The sequence below is a fragment of the Pseudophryne corroboree genome, unplaced genomic scaffold (genome assembly GCF_028390025.1).
Source record: "Pseudophryne corroboree isolate aPseCor3 unplaced genomic scaffold, aPseCor3.hap2 scaffold_129, whole genome shotgun sequence".
Lineage (NCBI taxonomy): Eukaryota > Metazoa > Chordata > Amphibia > Anura > Myobatrachidae > Pseudophryne > Pseudophryne corroboree.
In genome coordinates, this window is record NW_026967915.1 from 1071437 (window position 1) to 1087887 (window position 16451).

Consider the following 16451-nt stretch of genomic DNA (forward strand, 5'->3'; position numbering starts at 1 on the left):
ACAATCAGTACAGTCATAAGAATTTAAAAAGAAAATCATTTTTGGTGATGAATGATGAGCAACAAAGGATCATGCATGCCAGATGGCACTTGAATAAGCTTTCCACAGTGATAGAAAAGTAAAAAAAAAACCCACAACAATGTTATAATAAATGTAATTTTTAGCTTCTGTGGTCATGTTTTTGCAATTTAAACACTACAAGACTGTTGTACAGTTGAAGCAAAGATAAAATATCAACTCTAATGATGACACAGCTGCTTTAATGAGTTCCACCCCAGATGGGACTTGAACCCACAATCCCTGGTTTGGAGGCCAGTGCCTTATCCATTAGGCCACTGGGGCTTACTGACTTTCTCCTTCAGGACTGATAGGTTTTTAATAGTCAATTATTTATTTTTGAGAAAAAGTGAAGCTGTTTACTGTGTTCTTTGCATTACCAAGTCCAGCATGAAATGTGCTGGTACTATCCAGAGCTGCCAGTATGGATTATCATGCTCTATTGCAAAAAATCTATTTAATGCAACAGCTTTACCTACAGTATGTTAATCTTTTCCATTATTGTTTTGTTGGCTGACTGAAGGAAGATATGCAGTGCATTTAAACCAAAGCAGATGTGTGCTGACAACTTAAATTCACAATCATGTTTGTGTTTTTTCTTTCTTTCTTTCTTTCTTTCTTTCTTTCTTTCTTTCTTTCTTTCTTTCTTTCTTTCTTTCTTTCTTTCTTTCTTTCTTCCATCCTTTGTAATATCATATTAAATATTAAGGTAGAAGATTATAATCAATGACTAATGACATAAGAAAAAGGAAAAAAACTGTAAACAAAACTGCTCCAGGTGAGGCTTGAATTCACAACCTTGATATTGCTCAACAGATACTGTCTTATAAGTACCATGTTCTGACCAATTGCACCACTGGAGCACTTTGCAGCATAAAACAGTTATGCTAGATGTGGATTTTATTCAATACAATCAGTACAGTCATAAGAATTTAAAAAGAAAATAATTTTTGGTGATGAATGATGAGCAAAAAAGGATCGTGCATGCCAGATGGCACTTGAATAAGCTTTCCACAGTGATAGAAAAGTATAAAAAAAAAACACAACAATGTTATAATAAATGTCATTTTTAGCTTCAGTGGTCATGTATTTGCAATCTAAACACTGCAAGACTGTTGTACAGTTGAAGCAAGGATAAAATATCAACTCTGGTGACGACACAGCTGCTTTAATAAGTTCCACCCCAGATAGGACTTGAACCCACAATCCCTGTTTTAGGAGGCCAGTGCCTTATCCATTAGGCCACTGGTGCTTACTGACTTTCTTAATCAAGACTGATAGGTTTTTAATAGTTAATTATTTTTTTTTTGAGAAAAAGTGAAGCTGTTTACTGTGTTCTTTGCATTACCAAGTCCAGCAAGAAATGTGCTGGTACTATCCAGAGCTGTCAGTATGGATTATCATGCTATATTGCAAAAAATCTATTTGATGCAACTGCTTTACCAACAGTGTGTTAATCTTTTCAATTGCTGTTTTGTTGGCTGACTGAAGGAAGATATGCAGTGCATTTGAACCAAAGCAGATGTGTGCTGACAACTTAAATTCACAATCATATTTGTGTTTTTTCTTTCTTTCTTTCTTTCTTTCTTTCTTTCTTTCTTTCTTTCTTTCTTTCTTTCTTTCTTTCTTTCTTTCTTTCTTCCATCCTTTGTAATATCATATTAAATATTTAGGTAGAAGATTATAATCAATGACTAATGACATAAGAAAAAGGAAAAAAAACTGTAAACAAAACTGCTTCAGGTGAGACTTGAATTCACAACCTTGACATTGCTCAACAGATACTGTCTTATAAGTAACACGCACTGTCCAATTGCACCACTGGAGCACTTTGCAGCATAAAACAGTTATGCTAATTTGAATTTTATTCACAACCTTGATATTGCTCAACAGATACTGTCTTATAAGTACCACGCTCTGACCACTTGCACCACTGGAGCACTTTGCAGCATAAAACAGTTATGTTAGATGTGGATTTTATTCAATACAATCAGTACAGTCATAAGAATTTAAAAAGAAAATCATTTTTGGTGATGAATGATGAGCAACAAAGGATCGTGCATGCCAGATGGCACTTGAATAAGCTTTCCACAGTGATAGAAAAGTAAAAAAAAAAACCACAACAATGTTATAATAAATGTCATTTTTAGCTTCTGTGGTCATGTTTTTGCAATCTAAACACTACAAGACTGTTGTACAGTTGAAGCAAGGATAAAATATCAACTCTAGTGACGACACAGCTGCTTTAATGAGTTCCACCCCAGATAGGACTTGAACCCACAATCCCTGTTTTAGGAGGCCAGTGCCTTATCCATTAGGCCACTGGTGCTTACTGACTTTCTTAGTCAAGACTGATAGGTTTTTAATAGTCAATTATTTATTTTTGAGAAAAAGTAAAGCTGTTTACTGTGTTCTTTGCATTACCAAGTCCAGCAAGAAATGTGCTGATACTATCCAGAGCTGTCAGTATGGATTATCATGCTATATTGCAAAAAATCTTTTTGATGCAACTGCTTTACCAACAGTGTGTTAATCTTTTCAATTGCTGTTTTGTTGGCTGACTGAAGGAAGATATGCAGTGCATTTGAACCAAAGCAGATGTGTGCTGACAACTTAAATTCACAATCATAATTGTGTTTTTTCTTTCTTTCTTTCTTTCTTTCTTTCTTTCTTTCTTTCTTTCTTTCTTCCTTCCTTTGTAATATCATATTAAATATTAAGGTAGAAGATTATAATCAATGACTAATGACATAAGAAAAAGGAAAAAAACTGTAAACAAAACTGCTTCAGGTGAGACTTGAATTCACAACCTTGACATTGCTCAACAGATACTGTCTTATAAGTACCACGCGCTGTCCAATTGCACCACTGGAGCACTTTGAAGCATAAAACAGTTATGCTAAATTTGAATTTTATTCACAACCTTAATATTGCTCAACAGATACAGTCTTATAAGTACCACGCTCTGACCACTTGCACCACTGGAGCACTTTGCAGCATAAAACAGTTATGCTAGATGTGGATTTTATTCAATACAATCACTACAGTCATAAGAATTTAAAAAGAAAATCATTTTTGGTGATGAATGATGAGCAACAAAGGATCGTGCATGCCAGATGGCACTTGAATAAGCTTTCCACAGTGATAGAAAAGTAAAAAAAAAACCCACAACAATGTTATAATAAATGTCATTTTTAGCTTCTGTGGTCATGTTTTTGCAATCTAAACACTACAAGACTGTTGTACAGTTGAAGCAAGGATAAAATATCAACTCTAGTGACGACACAGCTGCTTTAATGAGTTCCACCCCAGATAGGACTTGAACCCACAATCCCTGTTTTAGGAGGCCAGTGCCTTATCCATTAGGCCACTGTGGCTTACTGGTGTTCTCATTGAAGACTGATAGGTTTTTAATAGTCAATTATGTATTTTTAAGAAATAGTGAAGCTGTTTACTGTGTTCTTTGCATTACCAAATCAAGCAAGAAATGTGCTGGTACTATCCAGAGCTGTCAGTATGGATTATCATGCTATATTGCAAAAAATCTATTTGATGCAACTGCTTTACCACCAGTGTGCTAATATTTTTGATTGCTGTTTTGTTGGCTGACTGAAGGAATATATGCAGTGCATTTGAACCAAAGCAGACGTGTGCTGACAACTTAAATTCACAATCATGTTTGTGTTTTTTCTTTCTTTCTTTCTTTCTTTCTTTCTTTCTTTCTTTCTTTCTTTCTTTCTTTCTTTCTTTCTTTCTTCCATTCTTTATAATATCATATTAAATATTAAGGTAGAAGATTATAATCAATGTCTAATGACATAAGAAAAAGGAAAAAAACTGTAAACAAAGCTGCTCCAGGTGAGGTTTGAATTCACAAACTCGACATTGCTCAACAGATACTGTCTTATAAGTACCACGCGCTGACCAATTGCACCACTGGAGCACTTTGCAGCATAAAACAGTTATGCTAGATGTGGATTTTATTCAATACAATCAGTACAGTCATAAGAATTTAAAAAGAAAATCATTTTTGGTGATGAATGATGAGCAACAAAGGATCATGCATGCCAGATGGCACTTGAATAAGCTTTCCACAGTGATAGAAAAGTATAAAAAAACCCCACAACAATGTTATAATAAATGTAATTTTTAGCTTCTGTGGTCATGTTTTTGCAATTTAAACACTACAAGACTGTTGTACAGTTGAAGCAAGGATAAAATATTAACTCTAGTGACGACACAGCTGTTTTAATGACTTCCACCCAAGATGGGACTTGAACCCACAATCCCTGGTTTTGGAGGTCAGTGGCTTATCCATTAGGCCACTGTGGCTTACTGATGTTCTCATTGAAGACTGATAGGTTTTTAATAGTCAATTATGTATTTTGGAGAAATAGTGAAGCTGTTTACTGTGTTCTTTGCATTACCAAATCAAGCAAGAAATGTGCTGGTACTATCCAGAGCTGTCAGTATGGATTATCATGCTATATTGCAAAAAATCTATTTGATGCAACTGCTTTACCACCAGTGTGCTAATATTTTTGATTGCTGTTTTGTTGGCTGACTGAAGGAATATATGCAGTGCATTTGAACCAAAGCAGACGTGTGCTGACAACTTAAATTCACAATCATGTTTGTGTTTTTTCTTTCTTTCTTTCTTTCTTTCTTTCTTTCTTTCTTTCTTTCTTTCTTTCTTTCTTTCTTTTTTCCATTCTTTATAATATCATATTAAATATTAAGGTAGAAGATTATAATCAATGACTAATGACATAAGAAAAAGGAAAAAAACTGTAAACAAAGCTGCTCCAGGTGAGGTTTGAATTCACAAACTCGACATTGCTCAACAGATACTGTCTTATAAGTACCACGCGCTGACCAATTGCACCACTGGAGCACTTTGCAGAATAAAACAGTTATGCTAGATGTGGATTTTATTCAATACAATCAGTACAGTCATAAGAATTTAAAAAGAAAATCATTTTTGGTGATGAATGATGAGCAACAAAGGATCATGCATGCCAGATGGCACTTGAATAAGCTTTCCACAGTGATAGAAAAGTAAAAAAATAAACCCACAACAATGTTATAATAAATGTAATTTTTAGCTTCTGTGGTCATGTTTTTGCAATTTAAACACTAAAAGACTGTTGTACAGTTGAAGCAAGGATAAAATATCAACTCTAGTGATGACACAGCTGCTTTAATGAGTTCCACCCCAGATGGGACTTGAACCCACAATCCCTGGTTTGGAGGCCAGTGCCTTATCCATTAGGCCACTGGGGCTTACTGACTTTCTCCTTCAGGACTGATAGGTTTTTAATAGTCAATTATTTATTTTTGAGAAAAAGTGAAGCTGTTTACTGTGTTCTTTGCATTACCAAGTCCAGCATGAAATGTGCTGGTACTATCCAGAGCAGCCAGTATGGATTATCATGCTCTATTGCAAAAAATCTATTTGATGCAACAGCTTTACCTACAGTATGTTAATCTTTTCCATTATTGTTTTGTTGGCTGACTGAAGGAAGATATGCAGTGCATTTGAACCAAAGCAGATGTGTGCTGACAACTTAAATTCACAATCATGTTTGTGTTTTTTCTTTTTCTTTCTTTCTTTCTTTCTTTCTTTCTTTCTTTCTTTCTTTCTTTCTTTCTTTCTTTCTTTCTTTCTTTCTTTCTTTCTTTCTTTCTTTCTTTCTTTCTTTCTTTCTTCCATCCTTTGTAATATCATATTAAATATTAAGGTAGAAGATTATAATCAATGACTAATGACATAAGAAAAAGGAAAAAAACTGTAAACAAAACTGCTCCAGGTGAGGCTTGAATTCACAACCTTGATATTGCTCAACAGATACTGTCTTATAAGTACCATGTTCTGACCAATTGCACCACTGGAGCACTTTGCAGCATAAAACAGTTATGCTAGATGTGGATTTTATTCAATACAATCAGTACAGTCATAAGAATTTAAAAAGAAAATAATTTTTGGTGATGAATGATGAGCAACAAAGGATCGTGCATGCCAGATGGCACTTGAATAAGCTTTCCACAGTGATAGAAAAGTATAAAAAAAAAACACAACAATGTTATAATAAATGTCATTTTTAGCTTCAGTGGTCATGTTTTTGCAATCTAAACACTGCAAGACTGTTGTACAGTTGAAGCAAGGATAAAATATCAACTCTGGCGACAACACAGCTGCTTTAATAAGTTCCACCCCAGATAGGACTTGAACCCACAATCCCTGTTTTAGGAGGCCAGTGCCTCATCCATTAGGCCACTGGTGCTTACTGACTTTCTTAGTCAAGACTGATAGGTTTTTAATAGTTAATTATTTATTTTTGAGAAAAAGTGAAGCTGTTTACTGTGTTCTTTGCATTACCAAGTCCAGCAAGAAATGTGCTGGTACTATCCAGAGCTGTCAGTATGGATTATCATGCTATATTGCAAAAAATCTTTTTGATGCAACTGCTTTACCAACAGTGTGTTAATCTTTTCAATTGCTGTTTTGTTGGCTGACTGAAGGAAGATATGCAGTGCATTTGAACCAAAGCAGATGTGTGCTGACAACTTAAATTCACAATCATAATTGTGTTTTTTCTTTCTTTCTTTCTTTCTTTCTTTCTTTCTTTCTTTCTTTCTTTCTTTCTTTCTTTCTTTCTTTCTTTCTTTCTTTCTTCCATCCTTTGTAATATCATATTAAATATTAAGGTAGAAGATTATAATCAATGACTAATGACATAAGAAAAAGGAAAAAAACTGTAAACAAAACTGCTTCAGGTGAGACTTGAATTCACAACCTTGATATTGCTCAACATATACTGTCTTATAAGTACCACGCTCTGACTAATTGCACCACTGGAGCACTTTGCAGCATAAAACAGTTATGCTAGATGTGGATTTTATTCAATACAATCAGTACAGTCATAAGAATTTAAAAAGAAAATCATTTTTGGTGATGAATGATGAGCAACAAAGGATCATGCATGCCAGATGGCACTTGAATAAGCTTTCCACAGTGATAGAAAAGTAAACAAAAAACAACAACAATGTTATAATAAATGTCATTTTTAGCTTCTGTGGTCATGTTTTTGCAATCTAAACACTACAAGACTGTTGTACAGTTGAAGCAAGGATAAAATATCAACTCTAGTGACGACACAGCTGCTTTAATGAGTTCCACACCAGATAGGACTTTAACCCACAATCCCTGTTTTAGGAGGCCAGTGCCTTATCCATTAGGCCACTGGTGCTTACTGACTTTCTTAGTCAAGACTGATAGGTTTTTAATAGTCAATTATTTATTTTTGAGAAAAAGTAAAGCTGTTTACTGTGTTCTTTGCATTACCAAGTCCAGCAAGAAATATGCTGGACCTATCCAGAGCTGTCAGTATGGATTATCATGCTATATTGCAAAAAATCTATTTGATGCAACTGCTTTACCAACAGTGTGTTAATCTTTTCAATTGCTGTTTTGTTGGCTGACTGAAGGAAGATATGCAGTGCATTTGAACCAAAGCAGATGTGTGCTGACAACTTAAATTCACAATCAAGTTTGTGTTTTTTCTTTCTTTCTTTCTTTCTTTCTTTCTTTCTTTCTTTCTTTCTTTCTTTCTTTCTTCCATCCTTTGTAATATCATATTAAATATTAAGGTAGAAGATTATAATCAATGACTAATGACATAAGAAAAAGGAAAAAAACTGTAAACAAAACTGCTCCAGGTGAGGCTTGAATTCACAACCTTGATATTGCTCAACAGATACTGTCTTATAAGTACCACGCTCTGACCAATTGCACCACTGGAGCACTTTGCAGCATAAAACAGTTATGCTAGATGTGGATTTTATTCAATACAATCAGTACAGTCATAAGAATTTAAAAAGAAAATCATTTTTGGTGATGAATGATGAGCAACAAAGGATCATGCATGCCAGATGGCACTTGAATAAGCTTTCCACAGTGATAGAAAAGTAAAAAAAAAACCCACAACAATGTTATAATAAATGTCATTTTTAGCTTCTGTGGTCATGTTTTTGCAATCTAAACACTACAAGACTGTTGTACAGTTGAAGCAAGGATAAAATATCAACTCTAGTGATGACACAGCTGCTTTAATGAGTTCCACCCCATATAGGACTTGAACCCACTATCCCTATTTTAGGAGGCCAGTGCCTTATCCATTAGGCCACTGGTGCTTACTGACTTTCTTAGTCAAGACTGATAGGTTTTTAATAGTCAATTATTTATTTTTGAAAAAAAGTAAAGCTGTTTACTGTGTTCTTTGCATTACCAAGTCCAGCAAGAAATGTGCTGGTACTATCCAGAGCTGTCAGTATGGATTATCATGCTATATTGCAAAAAATCTATTTGATGCAACTGCTTTACCAACAGTTTGTTAATCTTTTCAATTGCTGTTTTGTTGGCTGACTGAAGGAAGATATGCAGTGCATTTGAACCAAAGCAGATCTGTGCTGACAACTTAAATTCACAATCATATTTGTGTTTTTTCTTTCTTTCTTTCTTTCTTTCTTTCTTTCTTTCTTTCTTTCTTTCTTTCTTTCTTTCTTTCATCCTTTGTAATATCATATTAAATATTAAGGTAGAAGATTATGATCAATGACTAATGACATAAGAAAAAGGAAAAAAACTGTAAACAAAACTGCTTCAGGTGAGACATGAATTCACAACCTTGACATTGCTCAACAGATACTGTCTTATAAGTACCACGCGCTGTCCAATTGCACCACTGGAGCACTTTGAAGCATAAAACAGTTATGCTAAATTTGAATTTTATTCAAAACCTTGATATTGCTCAACAGATACTGTCTTATAAGTACCACGCTCTGACCACTTGCACCACTGGAGCACTTTGCAGCATAAAACAGTTATGCTAGATGTGGATTTTATTCAATACAATCAGTACAGTCATAAGAATTTAAAAAGAAAATCATTTTTGGTGATGAATGATGAGCAACAAAGGATCGTGCATGCCAGATGGCACTTGAATAAGCTTTCCACAGTGATAGAAAAGTAAAAAAAAAACCCACAACAATGTTATAATAAATGTCATTTTTAGCTTCTGTGGTCATGTTTTTGCAATCTAAACACTACAAGACTGTTGTACAGTTGAAGCAAGGATAAAATATCAACTCTAATGACAACACAGCTGCTTTAATGAGTTCCACCCCAGATAGGACTTGAACCCACAATCCCTGTTTTAGGAGGCCAGTGCCTTATCCATTAGGCCACTGGTGCTTACTGACTTTCTACTTCAAGACTGATAGGTTTTTAATAGTCAATTATTTATTTTTGAGAAAAAGTAAAGCTGTTTACTGTGTTCTTTGCATTACCAAGTCCAGCAAGAAATGTGCTGGTACTATCCAGAGCTGTCAGTATGGATTATCATGCTATATTGCAAAAAATCTTTTTGATGCAACTTCTTTACCAACAGTGTCTTAATCTTTTCAATTGCTGTTTTGTTGGCTGACTGAAGGAAGATATGCAGTGCATTTGAACCAAAGCAGATGTGTGCTGACAACTTAAATTCACAATCATGTTTGTGTTTTTTCTTTCTTTCTTTCTTTCTTTCTTTCTTTCTTTCTTTCTTTCTTTCTTTCTTTCTTTCTTTCTTTCTTTCTTTCTTTCTTTCTTTCTTTCTTTCTTTCTTCCATCCTTTGTAATATCATATTAAATATTAAGGTAGAAGATTATAATCAATGACTAATGACATAAGAAAAAGGAAAAAAACTGTAAACAAAACTGCTTCAGGTGAGACTTGAATTCACAACCTTGATATTGCTCAACATATACTGTCTTATAAGTACCTCGCTCTGACTAATTGCACCACTGGAGCACTTTGCAGCATAAAACAGTTATGCTAGATGTGGATTTTATTCAATACAATCAGTACAGTCATAAGAATTTAAAAAGAAAATCATTTTTGGTGATGAATGATGAGCAACAAAGGATCATGCATGCCAGATGGCACTTGAATAATCTTTCCACAGTGATAGAAAAGTAAACAAAAAAAAACAACAATGTTATAATAAATGTCATTTTTAGCTTCTGTGGTCATGTTTTTGCAATCTAAACACTACAAGACTGTTGTACAGTTGAAGCAAGGATAAGATATAAACTCTAGTGACGACACAGGTACTTTAATGAGTTCCACCCCAGATGCAACTTGAACCCACAATCCCTGGTTTAAGAGGCCAGTGCCTTATCCATTAGGCCACTGGGGCTTACTGACTTTCTCGTTCTAGACTGATAGGTTTTTAATAGTCAATTATTAATTTTTGAGATAAAGTGAAGCTGTTTACTGTGTTCTTTGCATTACCAAGTCCAGCAAGAAATGTGCTGGTACTATCCAGAGCTGTCAGTATGGATTATCATGCTATATTGCAAAAAATCTATTTGATGCAACTGCTTTACCAACAGTGTGTTAATCTTTTCAATTGCTGTTTTGTTGGCTGACTGAAGGAAGATATGCAGTGCATTTGAACCAAAGCAGATGTGTGCTGACAACTTAAATTCACAATCATGTTTGTGTTTTTTCTTTCTTTCTTTCTTTCTTTCTTTCTTTCTTTCTTTCTTTCTTTCTTTCTTTCTTTCTTTCTTTCTTTCTTTCTTTCTTTCTTTCTTTCTTCCATCCTTTGTAATATCATATTAAATATTAAGGCAGAAGATTATAATCAATGACTAATGACATAAGAAAAAGGAAAAAAACTGTAAACAAAGCTGCTCCAGGTGAGGCTTGAATTCACAAACTCGACATTGCTCAACAGATACTGTCTTATAAGTACCACGCGCTGTCCAATTGCACCACTGGAGTACTTAGCAGCATAAAACGGTTATGCTAGATGTGGATTTTATTCAATACAATCAGTACAGTCAATAAATTTATTAAGAAAATCATTTTTGGTGATGAATGATGAGCAACAAAGGAACATGCATGCAAATGGCACTTGAATAAGCTGTCCACAGTGATAGAAAAGTTAAAAAAAAAACACAACAATGTTATAATAAATGTCATTTTTAGCTTCTGTGGTCATGTTTTTGCAATCTAAACACTACAAGACTGTTGTACAGTTGAATCAAGGATAAAATATTAACTCTAGTGACGACACAGCTGTTTTAATGACTTCCACCCAAGATGGGACTTGAACCCACAATCCCTGGCTTAGGAGGTCAGTGCCTTATCCATTAGGCCACTGTGGCTTACTGATGTTCTCATTGAAGACTGATAGGTTTTTAATAGTCAATTATGTATTTTTGAGAAATAATGAAGCTGTTTACTGTGTTCTTTGCATTACCAAACCAAGCAAGAAATGTGCTGGTACTATCCAGAGCTGTCAGTATGGATTATCATGCTATATTGCAAAAAATCTATTTGATGCAACTGCTTTACCACCAGTGTGCTAATATTTTTGATTGCTGTTTTGTTGGCTGACTGAAGGAATATATGCAGTGCATTTGAACCAAAGCAGACGTGTGCTGACAACTTAAATTCACAATCATGTTTGTGTTTTTTCTTTCTTTCTTTCTTTCTTTCTTTCTTTCTTTCTTTCTTTCTTTCTTTCTTTCTTTCTTTCTTTCTTTCTTTCTTTCTTCCATTCTTTATAATATCATATTAAATATTAAGATAGAAGATTATAATCAATGACTAATGACATAAGAAAAAGGAAAAAAACTGTAAACAAAGCTGCTCCAGGTGAGGTTTGAATTCACAAACTCGACATTGCTCAACAGATACTGTCTTATAAGTACCACGCGCTGACCAATTGCACCACTGGAGCACTTTGCAGCATAAAACAGTTATGCTAGATGTGGATTTTATTCAATACAATCAGTACAGTCATAAGAATTTAAAAAGAAAATCATTTTTGGTGATGAATGATGAGCAACAAAGGATCATGCATGCCAGATGGCACTTGAATAAGCTTTCCACAGTGATAGAAAAGTAAAAAAAAAACCCACAACAATGTTATAATAAATGTAATTTTTAGCTTCTGTGGTCATGTTTTTGCAATTTAAACACTACAAGACTGTTGTACAGTTGAAGCAAGGATAAAATTTCAACTCTAGTGACGACACAGCTGCTTTAATGAGTTCCACCCCAGATGGGACTTGAACCCACAATCCCTGGTTTGGAAGCCAGTGCCTTATCCATTAGGACACTGGGGCTTACTGACGTTCTCTTTCAGGACTGATAGGTTTTTAATAGTCAAATATTTATTTTTGAGAAAAAGTGAAGCTGTTTACTGTGTTCTTTGCATTACCAAGTCCAGCATGAAATGTGCTGGTACTATCCAGAGCTGCCAGTATGGATTATCATGCTCTATTGCAAAAAATCTATTTGATGCAACAGCTTTACCTTCAGTATGTTAATCTTTTCCATTATTGTTTTGTTGGCTGACTGAAGGAAGATATGCAGTGCATTTGAACCAAAGCAGATGTGTGCTGACAACTTAAATTCACAATCATGTTTGTGTTCTTTCTTTCTTTCTTTCTTTCTTTCTTTCTTTCTTTCTTTCTTTCTTTCTTTCTTTCTTTCTTCCATCCTTTGTAATATCATATTAAATATTAAGGTAGAAGATTATATTCAATGACTAATGACATAAGAAAAAGGAAAAAAACTGTAAACAAAACTGCTCCAGGTGAGGCTTGAATTCACAACCTTGATATTGCTCAACAGATACTGTCTTATAAGTACCACGCTCTGACCAATTGCACCACTGGAGCACTTTGCAGCATAAAACAGTTATGCTAGATGTGGATTTTATTCAATACAATCAGTACAGTCATAAGAATTTAAAAAGAAAATAATTTTTGGTGATGAATGATGAGCAACAAAGGATCGTGCATGCCAGATGGCACTTGAATAAGCTTTCCACAGTGATAGAAAAGTATAAAAAAAAACACAACAATGTTATAATAAATGTCATTTTTAGCTTCAGTGGTCATGTTTTTGCAATCTAAACACTGCAAGACTGTTGTACAGTTGAAGCAAGGATAAAATATCAACTCTAGTGACGACACAGCTGCTTTAATAAGTTCCACCCCAGATAGGACTTGAACCCACAATCCCTGTTTTAGGAGGCCAGTGCCTTATCCATTAGGCCACTGGTGCTTACTGACTTTCTTAGTCAAGACTGATAGGTTTTTAATAGTTAATTATTTATTTTTGAGAAAAAGTGAAGCTGTTTACTGTGTTCTTTGCATTACCAAGTCCAGCAAGAAATGTGCTGGTACCATCCAGAGCTGTCAGTATGGATTATCATGCTATATTGCAAAAAATCTATTTGATGCAACTGCTTTACCAACAGTGTGTTAATCTTTTCAATTGCTGTTTTGTTGGCTGACTGAAGGAAGATATGCAGTGCATTTGAACCAAAGCAGATGTGTGCTGACAACTTAAATTCACAATCATATTTGTGTTTTTTCTTTCTTTCTTTCTTTCTTTCTTTCTTTCTTTCTTTCTTTCTTTCTTTCTTTCTTTCTTTCTTTCTTTCTTTCTTTCTTTCTTTCTTTCTTTCTTTCTTCCATCCTTTGTAATATCATATTAAATATTAAGGTAGAAGATTATAATCAATGACTAATGACATAAGAAAAAGGAAAAAAACTGTAAACAAAACTGCTCCAGGTGAGGCTTGAATTCACAACCTTGATATTGCTCAACAGATACTGTCTTATAAGTACCACGCTCTGACCAATTGCACCACTGGAGCACTTTGCAGCATAAAACAGTTATGCTAGATGTGGATTTTATTCAATACAATCAGTACAGTCATAAGAATTTAAAAAGAAAATCATTTTTGGTGATGAATGATGAGCAACAAAGGATCATGCATGCCAGATGGCACTTGAATAAGCTTTCCACAGTGATAGAAAAGTAAACAAAAAAACTACAACAATGTTATAATAAATGTCATTTTTAGCTTCTGTGGTCATGTTTTTGCAATCTAAACACTACAAGACTGTTTGTACAGTTGAAGCAAGGATAAAATATCAACTCTAGTGACGACACAGCTGCTTTAATGAGTTCCACCACAGATGGGACTTGAACACACAATCCCTGGCTTAGAAGGCCAGTGTCTTATCCATTAGGCCACTGGGGCTTACTGACATTCTCCTTCAAGATTGATAGGTTTTTAATAGTCAATTATTTATTTTTGAGAAAAAGTGAAGCTGTTTACTGTGTTCTTTGCATTACCAAGTCCTGCAAGAAATGTGCTGGTACTATCCAGAGCTGTCAGTATGGATTATCATGCTATATTGCAAAAAATCTATTTGATGCAACTGCTTTACCAACAGTGTGTTAATCTTTTCAATTGCTGTTTTGTTGGCTGACTGAAGGAAGATATGCAGTGCATTTGAACCAAAGCAGATGTGTGCTGACAACTTAAATTCACAATCATATTTGTGTTTTTTTTTTTCTTTCTTTCTTTCTTTCTTTCTTTCTTTCTTTCTTTCTTTCTTTCTTTCTTCCATCCTTTGTAATATTATATTAAATATTAAGGTAGAAGATTATAATCAATGACTAATGACATAAGAAAAAGGAAAAAAACTGTAAACAAAACTGCTTCAGGTGAGACTTGAATTCACAACCTTGACATTGCTCAACAGATACTGTCTTATAAGTACCACGCGCTGTCCAATTGCACCACTGGAGCACTTTGCAGCATAAAACAGTTATGCTAGATGTGGATTTTATTCAATACAATCAGTACAGTCATAAGAATTTAAAAAGAAAATCATTTTTGGTGATGAATGATGAGCAACAAAGGATCATGCATGCCAGATGGCACTTGAATAAGCTTTCCACAGTGATAGAAAAGTAAACAAAAAACCACAACAATGTTATAATAAATGTAATTTTTAGCTTCTGTGGTCATGTTTTTGCAATCTAAACACTACAAGACTGTTGTACAGTTGAAGCAAGGATAAAATATCAACACTAGTGACGACACAGCTGCTTTAATGAGTTCCACCCCAGATGGGACTTGAACCCACAATCCCTGGCTTTGGAGGCCAGTGCCTTATCCATTAGGCCACTGGGGCTTACTGACTTTCTCCTTCAAGACTGATAGGTTTTTAATAGTCAATTATTTATTTTTGAGAAAAAGTGAAGCTGTTTACTGTGTTCTTTGCATTACCAAGTCCAGCATGAAATGTGCTGGTACTATCCACAGCTGCCAGTATGGATTATCATGCTCTATTGCAAAAAATCAATTTGATGCAACTGCTTTACCAACAGTGTGTTAATCTTTTCAATTGCTGTTTTGTTGGCTGACTGAAGGAAGATATGCAGTGCATTTGAACCAAAGCAGATGTGTGCTGACAACTTAAATTAACAATCATATTTGTGTTTTTTCTTTCTTTCTTTCTTTCTTTCTTTCTTTCTTTCTTTCTTTCTTTCTTTCTTTCTTTCTTCCATCCTTTGTAATATCATATTAAATATTAAGGTAGAAGATTATAATCAATGACTAATGACATAAGAAAAAGGAAAAAAACTGTAAACAAATCTGCTTCAGGTGAGACTTGAATTCACAACCTTGACATTGCTCAACAGATACTGTCTTATAAGTACCACGCGCTGTCCAATTGCACCACTGGAGCACTTTGCAGCATAAAACAGTTATGCTAAATTTGGATTTTATTCAATACAATCAGTACAGTCATAAGAATTTAAAAAGAAAATCATTTTTGGTGATGAATGATGAGCAACAAAGGATCATGCATGCCAGATGGCACTTGAATAAGCTTTCCACAGTGATAGAAAAGTAAAAAAAAAACCACAACATTGTTATAATAAATGTAATTTTTAGCTTCTGTGGTCATGTTTTTGCAATCTAAACACTACAAGACTGTTGTACAGTTGAAGCAAGGATAAAATATCAACACTAGTGACGACACAGCTGCTTTAATGAGTTCCACCCCAGATGGGACTTGAACCCACAATCCCTGGCTTTGGAGGCCAGTGCCTTATCCATTAGGCCACTGGGGCTTACTGACTTTCTCCTTCAAGACTGATAGGTTTTTAATAGTCAATTATTTATTTTTGAGAAAAAGTGAAGCTGTTTACTGTGTTCTTTGCATTACCAAGTCCAGCATGAAATGTGCTGGTACTATCCACAGCTGCCAGTATGGATTATCATGCTCTATTGCAAAAAATCAATTTGATGCAACTGCTTTACCAACAGTGTGTTAATCTTTTCAATTGCTGTTTTGTTGGCTGACTGAAGGAAGATATGCAGTGCATTTGAACCAAAGCAGATGTGTGCTGACAACTTAAATTAACAATCATATTTGTGTTTTTTCTTTCTTTCTTTCTTTCTTTCTTTCTTTCTTTCTTTCTTTCTTTCTTTCTTTCTTCCATCCTTTGTAATATCATATT

At 34.5% G+C, this 16451-nt stretch overlaps 2 non-coding genes across 2 annotated transcripts; both read right to left on the reverse strand.

Moving 5' to 3' along the window:
- Positions 1–15042: 15042 nt before the first annotated feature.
- TRNAW-CCA (transfer RNA tryptophan (anticodon CCA)) lies at positions 15043–15115 on the reverse strand. The gene has a single exon. It is a non-coding gene; the product is annotated as a tRNA-Trp (tRNA).
- Positions 15116–15988: 873 nt separating this feature from the next.
- On the reverse strand, positions 15989–16061 carry TRNAW-CCA (transfer RNA tryptophan (anticodon CCA)). Its single transcript has one exon. It is a non-coding gene; the product is annotated as a tRNA-Trp (tRNA).
- Positions 16062–16451: the final 390 nt, after the last annotated feature.